Source organism: Hyperolius riggenbachi, chromosome 4 (genome assembly GCF_040937935.1).
Source record: "Hyperolius riggenbachi isolate aHypRig1 chromosome 4, aHypRig1.pri, whole genome shotgun sequence".
NCBI classification, from domain to species: Eukaryota; Metazoa; Chordata; class Amphibia; order Anura; family Hyperoliidae; genus Hyperolius; species Hyperolius riggenbachi.
In genome coordinates this window covers 92,282,812-92,296,542 of record NC_090649.1, presented here as the reverse complement: position 1 = coordinate 92,296,542, position 13,731 = coordinate 92,282,812, and the positions used below count along the sequence as shown (strand labels likewise).

General features: G+C 45.8%; 1 long non-coding RNA gene across 2 annotated transcripts in view; it reads left to right on the top strand.

The window, feature by feature from the left end:
* The window catches only part of LOC137570418 (uncharacterized), a 33,634-nt gene that overhangs the window by 1,433 nt on the left and 18,470 nt on the right, over window positions 1-13,731 (top strand). Inside the window, exon 2 of one of the 2 annotated variants that reach the window (XR_011031033.1) lies at window positions 437-506. The exons of the other annotated variant lie outside the window; for it this stretch is intronic. This is a non-coding gene — a long non-coding RNA (uncharacterized lncRNA). The remainder of the gene's footprint in view (window positions 1-436; window positions 507-13,731) is intronic. 2 annotated transcript variants of the gene reach the window in all.

Genomic DNA, 13,731 nt, shown 5'->3' with positions numbered 1-13,731 from the left:
TCCGCACATGCCCAGTATAATTAAGTGCCTGTGCACAGAGGAAAAATGCTAAGCAACCTAGTTCTACTGGGCATGCACAGACCTGACTTCCACATGCCCAGTATGGATATGGTAGCCCATGACCATGCTTGCTCAATTAAGTGATTTATTTAACCAGAGAGCGACCCAGTCCGGAACGGTGTGACGTAAGATTTATTTTGTTATGGATCTGTGTTAGCTTGGGGAGGGGATTGTGTTTTGCACTTGTGTATTGATTGGGGGGTACTGTTAGTTGGAGGGGGCGGCTGGTGACAGTGGGCCTTGGGCGGTAAAAAGTACAAATCCGGCCCTGCTCCCCACATAGTAGTAGGTAAACAACAGGAAGGAGAGAATTCCCAGGTAATAAGCGTAAAAAATGACTGGATCCATGGTCCCAACTGCTGTCTCTGTATCCAAGGATGGTCTCCACACGTCCAGCTGTCTCCAACAATGACCCCAGAGCTTCTGCTGACCTCCCAGAACCCCAGGTATTTATACAGGTTGTTATCTCTTTAAGAATCCGGAACCGGACCGCAACCGTGTTCATACCGCACGGAAACCGTATGCAACCGGACCGGATCCGGACCGGATCCGGACAGGAACCGTACGGTTCAGGTCCGATCCGGCTCCGGTGCGGTCCGGACATCCGGTGCGGTTTTTGCAAAACCGCAAGTGTGAACGGGGCCTAATAAAGGGTTTTGTTTTTTTTCCCCTCTTTTTCCTATTAAAATGCATAGAAAACAAAATAGTTTGAGGTAAAAAATAGCATACAATGAAAGCCTAGTTAGTCTTGAAAAAAACAATATATTGTTGTCATAGTGTCATATTTAGGTGTCATAAGTAGGGATAACATTATTGCTGATTAAATAAGGACATACTGTAGCTAAAATGTCAAAACTGCTCTGGTCCATAAGAGGTAAACAAGGTCTGAATGCAAAGTGGTTAAGGGAGCATGGGGACACTGCCACACGCACAGCTGATGGACGGGGGTGAGTTGCAGGGAACGAGCACAGATGGGAATATGGCTACATCCATAAGACGCACCGACTTTTACCCCCTCTGTTTTTGGGGTCTTATGGTGCGAAAAAAACGGTAGATATAATTGTTTAAAAAGTTATTGCTGTATCAATAGCAGCGCAGCTGACATGACAAAAAACCTGAACTGGTTAAAAATGGAAAATCCTTCCAAAGTTATGTACGTCTGATGTAAATGTTGTATTTCATTACTTTCAGTGAGATCATTTTAGATGCAGCAGAACTTGAGAAGGTGACAGAAACTATTGATAACAATGAAAAAGCCCTCCAGAATAATTTCTGCTTCCATTCGCTGGAGTAAAGTGAATGTTTCAGCATCTAAGGCGGGATTGTGCTTCATCTCGCTCAAATTGAAATGCAGGTACTTTGATGGGTACAAACAGGGAGAAGCACCACGGAACAGATTCAAATGACTGGGAGGTGATAAAGATTTATCTGAAGCGACAATTCTTGGCATCTGGGACAGATCCTTTCAAAGAACCGGCCCCTCCTAGGGTAGAAGGCGCAATTGGCTGAATATGGATATTATTTACATTTAGGCAAAAAAGGGAGACTGTTACCTAATTGAGGCTGTAGCCTGAATATCAGGTACGCTGGGAAGGAGGCACAGGAAAGGAAATGACTTTTCTCATAACATAATGAGATGCATTTTAAATGTCTTCTGGGACAGAGTTTCCTAAAGGATACCCGAGGTGACATGTGACATGATGAGATAGACATGTGTTTGTACAGTGCCTAGCACACAAATAACTATTCTGTGTTCCTTTTTTTTCTTTCTCTGCCTGAAAAGGTTAAATATCAGGTATGTAAGTGGCTGACTCAGTCCTGATTTAGACAGGAAGTGACTGCAGTGTGACCCTCACTGATAAGATATTCCCTTTTTTACCTCTTTCTAGCTCTCAGAAGCCATTTTCTGCTAGGGAAGTGTTTTATAGTTGGAATGTATTATCAGTGAGGGTCACACTGTAGTCACTTCCTGTCTGAGTCAGGACTGAGGCAGCCACTTACATACCTGATATTTAACTCTTTCGGGCAGAGAAATAAAAAAAGGAAAACAGCATAGTGTCACAAACGCCTGACCCACTACCTCAATGCCAACTTACTGCTAGACCCACTGCAATCTGGATTTCGGCCTGCCCACTCAACCGAAATAGCTCTCACCAAAGTGAGATGAACTTGCCTTAGCTAAAGCTGAAGGTAAATACTCCATTCTCCTCCTTCTTGACCTTTCAGCAGCTTTTGACACAGTAGATCATCCCCTACTCCTCCAGTCCCTTCAGTCCATGGGCATTCACGGCCTCGCCCTGACCTGGCTTTCATCCTACCTCTCCAACCGCTCCTTCACAACCTCCTTCAATGAATCCTCATCCACCCCCAACCACCTCTCGGTGGGAGTCCCCCAAGGCTCGGTCCTTGGCCCCCTACTGTTCTCCCTATACACATCCTCCATTGGCAAAGTTATCTCCTCCATGGGTTTTAACTATCATCTGTATGCTGATGACACCCAGATCTAACTTCACACCCCTGACATATCCCCCACTACCATGGACAAGGTCTCCTCCTGCCTATAAGCCATCTCCTCCTGGATGTCCGCTAGGTTCCTGAAACTAAATCTAGAAAAAATGAAATTTATGATCTTCCCACCCTGGCCATCCCTGAACCTCCCAGATGTGCACGTCGCTGTTAACCACACTACCATTCACCCTACCTCTCAAGCCCGCTGTCTGGGTGTCACCCTGGACTCCACACTCTCCTTCACTCCCCACATCCAAAACCTCACAAAGTCCTGCAACTTCCACCTTCGTAATATCTGCAGGATCTGCCCTTTCCTGACCTCTGCCACCACCAAACTCCAGTCCTCATCCATGCCCTCATAATGTCCTGCCTTGACTACTGCAATGCCCTTCTGTCTGGTCTCCCTATGACCCGAACAGCCTCGCTGCAGTCCATCATGAATGCAGCATCCAGAATTATCCACTCCTCCCATCGCTCCACCACGGCGGCTCCCCTCCTTGAATCCCTCCACTGGCTTCCTATCCAGTCCAGAGTCAGATTCAAGATACTGTGTCTGACCTACAAATCTGTCCACAAAACCTGTCCAACCTACATTTCTGATCCTACTCAGAGGTACACACCTAGCCGCTCACTCCGCTCCTCCAATGAACTTCGTCTGAGCCCCCCCGCATCACCTAGTCCCATGGACGCCTCCAGGACTTCTCAAGAGCTGCTCCAACACTATGGAACTCCCTACCGCCACCCATTAGGGCAGCCCCCTCCTTCAACATCTTCAAGAAGGCCCTCAAAACTCACCTTTTCACTCTGGCCTACCACGCCTCACAAGTACTCTAAACCCGCAGCTGAACTCTGGCCCCCTACCTTTTGTGTCCCTACTTCTCCCTCTAGATTGTAAGCCTTTGAGCAGGGTCCTCCTCCTTTTGTGTCCTACCTGATCATGCACCTCCATTACTGTGCACCCATGCTATGCATTTGAGCGAACTCAACTTGCCTTATCTCCATGCTCCATCCAGTGACTGACTACTTGTACTCATACTGTGTTGTGTGATCTGGTTTTCTTGTTTTCCTGTATTGTCATATTGCTGTATGTCACCCCTAAATATTGTCTGTAACCTAAACTAATGTCCAGCGCTGCGTAATATGTTGGCGCTTTATAAATAGAATAAATAAATAAAATAAATAAATGTCACTTCGGGTGTCCTTTAAAGGCAAACCGTAGCCTTTTCAATCATTTTTAAATCCATATGTTTATGTGATCACCTGTCATAACAAAGCACAAGAAACTGATCATAGGATGTGTATGCAAGAGGCAAAGATCAGTGAAACAGACAGCAATCCTGTATATATACAGTATAGTAGGCTACTGAAATAATGGGCAGATTTTGTCTTTCCATTTAAAAGCTGTAACTGATTCTAGAACCCACCTTACCACCATCCAATATGGGGCCATATGCAATTCAGTTTTTCACCTGAATTTTCTCCTAGGTGATATTTTGAAACTTGTCTCAATAAAATGTGCTTTAAACCCCTAACAAGTAAAAAAATACTCAAAATAATTTGGATAGTACCTTTTATCCTACTTTTTGGTACTTTTTCCTTTGCAAATTGCTGAAAACGTATTCTAAATTGAAGACGAAAAATTATCTCCTAGAAGAAAAGTCAGGTGAAAAAGTGAATTGCATATGGGCCATAGTCTCTAAACAATATAGAAATTATTTTTGAAATTATATTGTCCCTTAGCGTACATGTAAAAAAGTCGCCTGGCAAAAAGGGCGCTGGAGTTAGCCGCCACTAGAATATCGCAAAATGACTATACCAATAGAGAAAAAAGCACTTATGATGAGGGGTATTGTGCAAGGTACTTTATCAATAGCAGCAGTGTGTGCACACCTGTGTCCACCAGCTAAAGTCAGTGCACTGGACAGTCACTGGAAGCAGAGAACTGCAATATAACAATATCAAAAGAGAACAAAAAAATTACTCATAAGGTGTATTGTGCAAGGTACTGTACCAATGGCAGCAGTGTGCACTGTTCACATCTGTGTCAGTCAGTGGCGTAGCTAAGGAACTGTGGGCCCCGATGCAATTTTACAATGGGGCCCCCCATGCACTCTATACATAACAATTGACACAGCGCACCAAAACCTGCCAATGGCAACTACAGTGTCAGAGGTGCAAGAAGGGGATGGGGAACAGTTTGTTAATGATGACCACTATTCAAAGCATCTATAGAAGTGATTATTATGAGCACAAGATCAATAGAGAGCTAATACTGTATTTGAGGGAGAGCCCTTTGGGGCCCCTCTGGCCCAAGGGCCCCGATGCGGTCGCTACCTCTGCACCCCCTATTGCTACGCCCCTGGTGTCAGTGCACTGTGGACAGTCAGACACACAGAACTGCGATATCACAATAGCAAGTAAACCTATGTACCACCCTTAGAAGGGTTCTTTGGGTGCCTCAGGACACTGGACTAAAAGCAAGAAACTCAGTGGGGATACAGAACAGAGGCCTAACTAACACTTTCTCCAATAGCAGTACAGCTCTCTCCCTACACTCCTTAACACAGCACACAGGCAGACTATAAAATGGCTGCTGTGCTGGCGTTTTTATACGGGGGGGTGATATCCAGGAGGGAGTGCTAGCTGATTCGCTGCCATGTGCCTGCTGACTCTGGGGTAAGGGGTAAAAATTTGGCTCCATGATGATGTATAGGGGCGGGTCGAACGCACCATGTGTTTGCATGTCGACGCGGACGTGAACACAAGTTCTTCGCAGGGAACTGTCCGCCAGCATACAGTTCGGGCCATCTCTAATAACATCTTCCGGTTGATAATAAAAACGTTACAGTACCCCTCATACTGAGTACACAGATCCATTGGTAATGAGATTGACTTTACCAAAGAGTATTTCTTTAGGATGGCTGAATTCCATATGAGATTTGTGTGAGTAATAGCATGGTCCCCTCTTCACCTTTACTCACCATGAATCTTTCAGCAGGGTCAGCCAGGGCTGGATTTCTGGAGAGGCCACAAAGGCCCGGACCTTGGGGGCTGCAGCCCAAGGGGGTACCTGGACATGAAAGATGGCTAGCTACATATGAAAGATTAGGCTGAAAACTGGAAGCAACATTTGAAAAAGGGAACCTGGTGCTCAAGGGAGCTTTTCATGCAAGAAAGGGACTGCAGTACATGGATAATACACATGGAGGAGGAGGGAGAACATGGCATGGGAGGGTGCTGCCGCACAATAAAGGGAAACCACATCATACTTGGCCTAGCAGGGCCGGTTCTAGTGACAATGGGGCCCCAGGGCAAAATTAGTCTGGGGGCCCCCAACAAACACCACCGAACAAAAAGCGGAATTAGCGACCCTTTGTTGCAGCCAAAATTCCCTCCTCGGCCCCTGAGATGGCTTTTGACGCTGCCTCCCAATACCCTCCCGGCTTAACTGTGTTTCCTGTGGCCCCTGCAGAGTCTTTGGCAGTGCAGCGACTCACCTGCCCGCGAGCACCGGTGAGACACTACTCTGCCAAAAACTCCGCAGAGGCCCCGGGGAGCAAGAGTTAAGTTGGGGAGAGACGCCTTGGGTGCCCCTACAGGCTCTGGGGCCCTGGGGCAATTGCCCCCTTTGCCTCTATGGTAGTGCCGGCACTGTGGCCTAGGGGCACAAAGTATATATACGGCCTCGGGTTCAGCTAGGGCGTTACCTTTATTTGGGGTCGTATACTCAGAGGTAACCCCCAAGTCAGAGGAATACTGGTTGGCTGACTCAGGGCTGACCCTTTTCTATGTCCAGTCTGTGGCTGTTGCTTGGCAGACCAGTTTCTATCATTCATGAGCTTGGATTTGAAAATTATGCTTTTCAATTTATTTTTGCAACCAAATAGATATGGCTGCTTACTGAGTTAGTAATAATGTGAATGATTCAGTAAGCTGCGTTTACACAGTTCATTTCATTCCACCTTTTTCTCAGCACGGCGTGCTATTTCTGTAATGGCAGAAACTAATTGCATCCAGCATTTGGGACTAATTGCTCTCCTATAAAGCGAAAAAGGAGTTTCAGTGGCTTTCCTGTATAGAAACACTGTAGTGTTACCCTGAAAGGCGTACAGGTAGACTTGGCACCGTAGGAGATTGGGTGCCAGAGATAGTGGCAAGTAGAATAGCGGTAAATTACCAATATTCTACTATGAGCCACAGCACGGTGGCATAGTGGATAGCACTCTTGCCTTGCAGCGCTGTGTCCTCGGTTTGAATCCCAGCCAGAGCACTATCTGCATGGAGTTTGTATATTCTCCCCGTATCTGTGTGGGTTTCCTCCAGGCACTCTGGTTTCCTCCCACATCCCCAAAACATACAGATAAGTTAATTGGCTTCCCTCTAAATTGGCCCTAAATTTTGATACATACACTACACCATGCATACATAGACATATGACTATGGTAGGGATTAGATTATGAGCTCCTCTGAGGGACAGTTAGTGACAATACTATACACTTTGAACAGCGCTGCGGAAGATGTCAGTGCTATATAAATACTAAATAATAATTTCAATAGTAGGATATCTGTAATCTTTACCAATATTCTACTATGGCCTAACCTAACCTCTCATAGGAGCCCTCTATCTCTGAATACTTAACCCTAACCGACCCCTCCAATGATGTAAAACCCCAACTGACCCCCACCAATGCCTAACTTTAACCAACACCTAACCAAACTTCCTACAGCAACACCTGCCGGAACTGATGCCTAACACCATCCTACGACCCCCCCAACCCCACCCCCGGGTTGATACAAGTGCCCACTTCGCTGCTCATTATGTTATTTAACGGGCACTGGCAGCCTAATTCATGTTGAGCAGAGGCAGCCCAATATAGCACCTGAGGTCTGCAAACAAACCACAGTGCCACCGCTGCCATGGCTGAATATGTCCTTATATTCCACAGCCTAAACCCCAATATTTATCAAGCACCGCCATTGCCTAAATTACCCCTCCGAGCTCAGCGATAGCTGCAGTTAGCATTGTAGACTATGTGGCACCCATTTTACTATAGCACCGCCGATGCCCAAATTAACTGTTTTCCTCTGAAAGAACCTCTGAAGTATGATAGGTCCTCCTGCCATTTCCAGTGGTAGTCTGCCGCATGATTGGATCCGACAGTACACGACACATCAATGGATATAAAAGGCACAAAAATAGCCCTACACGTAAAATGTTGGATAAACAGATTCAAGTTAAATATTGTTAGGCGTTTTAAAAAATAATAAATACAAAACATAGCAAGCAGAATAGATCAATAATACAATTATATAAACAACAGAGGTTCATTTCCCTTCATACCCTTGAGAGGTACCGGTTCTTCACACAGGGAATACATTGAGAAAGGTGCTGCAGTGCAATAGAAGAACAATACAACACGTAATCAGACAATAAATACTCCCCAAGGGAGACGTAACTGACTATTAGTCAGTCTGCTAATGACTCTACCAATGATGGGGCCCCTTAAGTGGAACTTTCCCATTGAAATATCTTCTTAGGATCTAGGTATACTGGTTTATTGTTTTCCCTTCTTCTTTCTGATGTTTTTTTCTTTGATGTTCTATGACATGTTCTTTTGGCTGATTGTAAAACAATATCACCTTTGTCTATCGCCCCTGCGTGGGCTTGTTGCCATAATGTGCTTGTTCTCTAATATCAAAACTAAATAAAGTCTTTGAAAATACAAGTGGAAGTTTCATGTGAAGGTGTCCACACAGATTATGTAAGTCCTTCAAAAACAGCTCCAGAACAATTCAAAGTAGATAAATGGGGTAAAACGTTAAGATAGCAAAAATGTAACGCAAAATGTAATAAATACAGGTGGCCCAAGAGCCGCAGTGTTGTTCATCACTTCATCAGCCATGGAATGTCCTCATGGCACCACACCCATGTGGCAGATATTTGGGTTCAGTTGGGTGGATGTATAGCTAGGCCACATAGGCTGAATTGTGTTGGACAAGGGTTAGGCTACACTGTCTCAAGGCAGATGAGGAAAGGCTGTACTTTTAGAAGGCTTGAAGGTGGCAGATGAGGTTGGGCTCCTCTATCCCTTCATAGGATAATATTGGGTCAAGGCAGGGTAGGTCTCACTGTCTTTCGCCTAATGAGGATGGATAATGAGTAGGTTTCTCTGAAGAGAAGCTGAGAGGGAAGGAGACTTCACTGTTTAATGGAGTAGATGTTAAACACTGAATGAGGGCAAGCCAGGCTGCTAGGGCCTTCCCCTATCTTAGGGGTGTCAAACTGAAATACAGAGTGGGCCAAAATTGAACAGTGGAACCAAGTCACGGGACAACCTTAATGTCTAGTGGCCACCTCCCTACCTTATAGAGTTCCCTTGTGTCTAATGCCCTCCCCCTTCCTTTGCTCTAATCAGTTCCCTTGTGTCTAATGCCTACTTCCTCTCCTATACAGTTCCCAGGTGTCTAGTGGTTTGAATGGCAATATACATATATATATAGTCAATGCACTGTGTACAGTTAGATGAGCATATAAAGCTTGCATCTGGTACAAAGTAGTGGATAGAACAGACTCACATTTATATGTGTAGCAACTAGCAGCACCTCAATTTTGCTCCTCATGCTGATGCCTTGCAAGTATACCTTCAGCATTGTGTCCTCCCCTCCAGCCTGGTGCCCTCCCCTGCCAATCCCTTCCCTGCCCTCTGCCTGCCTCTATCAAATTACATCTCTTTTCACAGTGGGTAGGATGGGGGGAGACAGGAGAACTGCTGCAGCCTGTTTTGCCATGCCTGTTTGCTATAAATCTTGTGTGTACACACGTCTGATTTTATGCCCGATTGTCATTCAAACCGAACGTTTGAACGACTTGTCATTCAAAGAATAATGTTTTCAGACTCCTTGTACACAGAGGACAAAACATTTGAAATGGTAATTACAGCTAATTTACATTTCGTTTTACTGGATAGAACAATGGACTAGATCAAATGACTGATCAAACGACTTGTTGTTTGAAAGTCTAATAAGGTGCGTACACACGCACTACTAAAGAGAACGACGGGACTGTCAGACCCTCCCGCTGGGCGGTCGTTCTCCCAACAGTAGTGCGTGTGTACAGTCTGTCTGCATACTGATAAGGCTGTTTCTGAACGATCCGCTCAGTCTGCAGACAGACTGTACACACGCACTACTGTCGGGAGAACGACCGCCCAGCGGGAGGGTCTGACGGACACGCCGTTCTCTTTAGTAGTGCGTGTGTACGCACCTTTAGTGTGAAACTAATACTTTCAAACAACAAGTCGTTTGTACACATGTACGGACCTAAGTGTTGTTTGAACAACAGTTAGTCCTTGGATCTGTCAAGCGGATCAGTCAAAACTGCTGCTAACAGTCTAGCGATCATTCATACACACACCAAACCGTCGTTCAATATCAGACGTGTGTACGTACCTTTATTCCACATGTCAGTCTGCCTGCCTGGATTAGATTACATCTCTGTGCACAGTGGTTGTGGGCTGGGAGCAGAACATGGGGGGGGGGGGGAAAGGGGGGGGAGTTATGACGACAATCCGCCAGCATCCTTTGCACCTGTGGTTAGGAAGTAAAAAAACTCCCCAGGACACATTTCAAACAAGAGGCAGGGATTTGAAGACCATATGTGCAATACGGACCCTGGGGGTGAGAAAATGACACTTTATTATGTGTTATTTAATTTATCTTGGCAAATTATTTGCTTTAAAGCAAGCTGTAATTTATAATTTAGGTACTCTTTAATGCGTACGTTAAAAAGGGGAGCTGGGAAAAAAGGGTGCGGGGTTTTAAACGATAAACATGGATAACGTTTAAAAATATAATGTACTATATTTCGTTTAAAAATAATGTTTTATAAAGTTATAAATCATTAAATAATGTTCATGAAATCGTCAATTGTGAAAACGTTAATATGCCGTTTAAAAAGTGAAACGTATAATAACGTTTAAAAAAAAATTAGTAAGTACGGAAACCCTCCCTGTACCTACCCCTAACCCCTAGACCCCCTGGTGGTGCCTAAACCTAAGACCCCCCTGGTGGTGCCTAAACCTAAGACCCCCCTGGTGGTGCCTAAACCTAAGACCCCCCTGGTGGTGCCTAAACCTAAGACCCCCCTGGTGGTGCCTAAACCTAAGACCCCCCTGGTGGTGCCTAAACCTAAGACCCCCTGGGGGTGCCTAAACCTAAGACCCCCCTGGTGGTGCCTAAACCTAAGACCCCCCTGGTGGTGCCTAAACCTAAGACCCCCCTGGTGGTGCCTAAACCTAAGACCCCCCTGGTGGTGCCTAAACCTAAGACCCCCCTGGTGGTGCCTAAACCTAAGACCCCCCCTGTGATAAGCATTAATAACGTTTCAAAAAAATATTATGCGGTTTTTCGTTTAAAAATAATGTAAAAAAAATAAAAATTTGTACTGTTTTTCATTTAAAAATAATGTAAAAAAAAATATTGTACTGTTTTTCGTTTAAAAATAATATTAAAAAATGTATAAATCATTAAATAATGTGTAATCATGAGAAGCAGTTATAAAACATTAAGTCTCCCGGCGCCGCTTTTAAAACGTTATTTTTCTCCGGCGCCCTTTTTTCCTGTCGGGCGCCCATTAAACGATATTTATTATGGGAGTGAATGGCGGCGCCCGATTTGTCCACTAGCCTCCTGCGCCCTTTTTTACTGTTACCCTCTTTAATTGTTTGGATCCTCTGTACATGCTGTGCTTCCTCTCTCTCCATGGTGGACTGTGCCATTGTTTGATGTGATTTTAATCGTATAGAATAAAATTCTGGCTTTTTTTGCGGGAAGTACGCTGCCACTCTATCTTCATTCATGCAGTTCAATACTAACCTTGGTTTGCTGCACTCTGGTAAGCTTTTTGTGTGGCATAATGAAAGACACTCCCTCTTCTCTCCCTCCTGCTGTTAGCTACCGAAACTGCAACCCATTTGCCATACAACGCCCCCTCTATAACTATGAGCAAGGATTTTTAAATACTTTATTACACTTTTCTATGCACAGTAGCATGCATTCATTCTGTTGTGTGATCCCAAAGCACTTAGAATGTCAAGTTGTTATCTGCTGTGCCTTCTGGAAAGTATTGCAGTCTTCCATTTCTTATTCCCATATTCTTTTCTGATGTGATAGTGCATTATGCGAATCCACTACTTTACCCGGCTGTCTAATTTACTGCACATCAAACTGCACCACCAATGTCACCTTGATTCCCAGAGCAACTGGCTCGCCACAAGACTTAGTTATCTCCTCACTTTTTTTCTGGGAAAATATCTTATTGACAGCACAGCAGAGATTCATCACAGATATATCATATAGGGATGATGCTATTAAATCACTGACTCAAGCTCAGCACTGATTGCAAGTAATTCATTAGTAACTGGATGAATTGTACATGGCTGATTCTGGACTCCCGCGATTTACATTCGCAAAGGTGATCTTGAAGGTCGCATGTTGACATTATAGAGACATGATTAGCTCTGCACATAAATTAAAAGAGTCGCTGCAGAGCGGCCTCGTTCTGGCTTGGCAACCGGTCTTAGGAACCGGAGAGTGAAGGTGGCCATACATAAGGGGACTTGGCGGCTGATCGACCATTCGATTCGATTATTATTATCGAATGAAAATCGGTGCCACCAAGTGCATGCCCAATTGATGATGCAATCAATTTCTGATGAAATTGGTTGCATGTATTGTTCGGACATGCTGCAAGATGTCGTGGTCGGTTGGCATGGTCGATAGCTGTATGGCGGTAACGGCGAGCTATATCGGGACGAGTGACGGAACCCCCGGCACTGTCCCTCCATAGGCAAATGCAGGGGGGGGGGGATTACAGCTGCCCAGAATCCCCCCCTGAGACCAGGGCCGGTGCAGTAGCTGGGGACAGGGCGACAGGCACAAGTTGAGACATCAGAATATATGCAGGTATCCTGCAGCTCACAGCACCGCCCCCTTTCTTTCCCTGCTACAGTTGACTTTCGATGGCGCAACAGCGTATGTACAGAGCATGGAGCAGCAGAGTGTGTACAAAGCATGGAGCAGCAGCATGTGTACAGAGCATGGAGCAGCTCTAGGGAACTTAACAGAGTCAGGTATGAGCACAGCCCTGTGCCCTGCTGTGTGAATGCTTCACTCACTTTCCCAGGGCAGTTTCTAGGCTAAAATGCACCCAGGTCGAGGATGTAAAAATTGCGCCCCCCCTCCCCACCGTGGAGCCAGGTATACGTGCCTGCAGTATAGGTTAGCCAGGACCAGTTGCAGTATAGGTAGGCAGCTATAGGTCCCCCCAGTATAGGTAGCCAGGGATAGGTGCCCCAGTATAGGCAGCCCGGCATAGGTGCCCCAGTATAATTGCCCCAGTATAGGTTAGCCAGGTAGTTGCCTCCAGTATAGGTAGCCAGTATAGTTGCCCCCAGTATAGGTTAGATAGATAGGAGCCCCCAGTACAGGTTAGATGGGTAGGTTCCCCAGTATAGGTTAGATGGGTAGGTGCCCCCAGTATAGGCTAGATAGGTAGAAGCCCCAGGTACAGGTTAGATAGGTAGGTGCCCCCACCATAGGTTAGATAGGTAAGTGCCTCCAGTATAAATTGGATAGGTAGGTGCCCCCAGTATAGGCTAGATAGCTAGGGGCCCCAAGTACAGGTTAGATAAGTAGGTACCCCCCGTATAGGTTAGATAGGTAGCTGCCTCCAGTATAGGTTACATAGGTAGCTGCCCCCAGTATAGGTTACATAGGTAGGTGCCCCCAGTATAGATTAGATAGGTAGGTGCCCCCAGTATAGGCTAGATAGGTAAACCCCCAGTACAGGTTAGATAGGTAGCTGCCCCCAGTATAGGTTAGATAGGTAGCTGCCCCCAGTATAGGTTAGATAGGTAGGTGCCCCCCCATAATGGAGGGGGAGCCGCAGCCGCGGGGAGCTCTTCCACCATTCTTCTCCCGAGCGGCCCTCCATGCTCCCCCCTCTGCTGCAGACTGTAGAGTGAGCACAGGGAAGCGATGTGCACACAGCTATGCAGAGCAGGAGACCAGCGGCAAGTGATTGGCAAATTGAACCAGGGAGGTGAGTTGCTGCGCTCACTCTGCAGTCTGCAGCGGAGGGGGGAACATGGAGGGTGGCCCAGG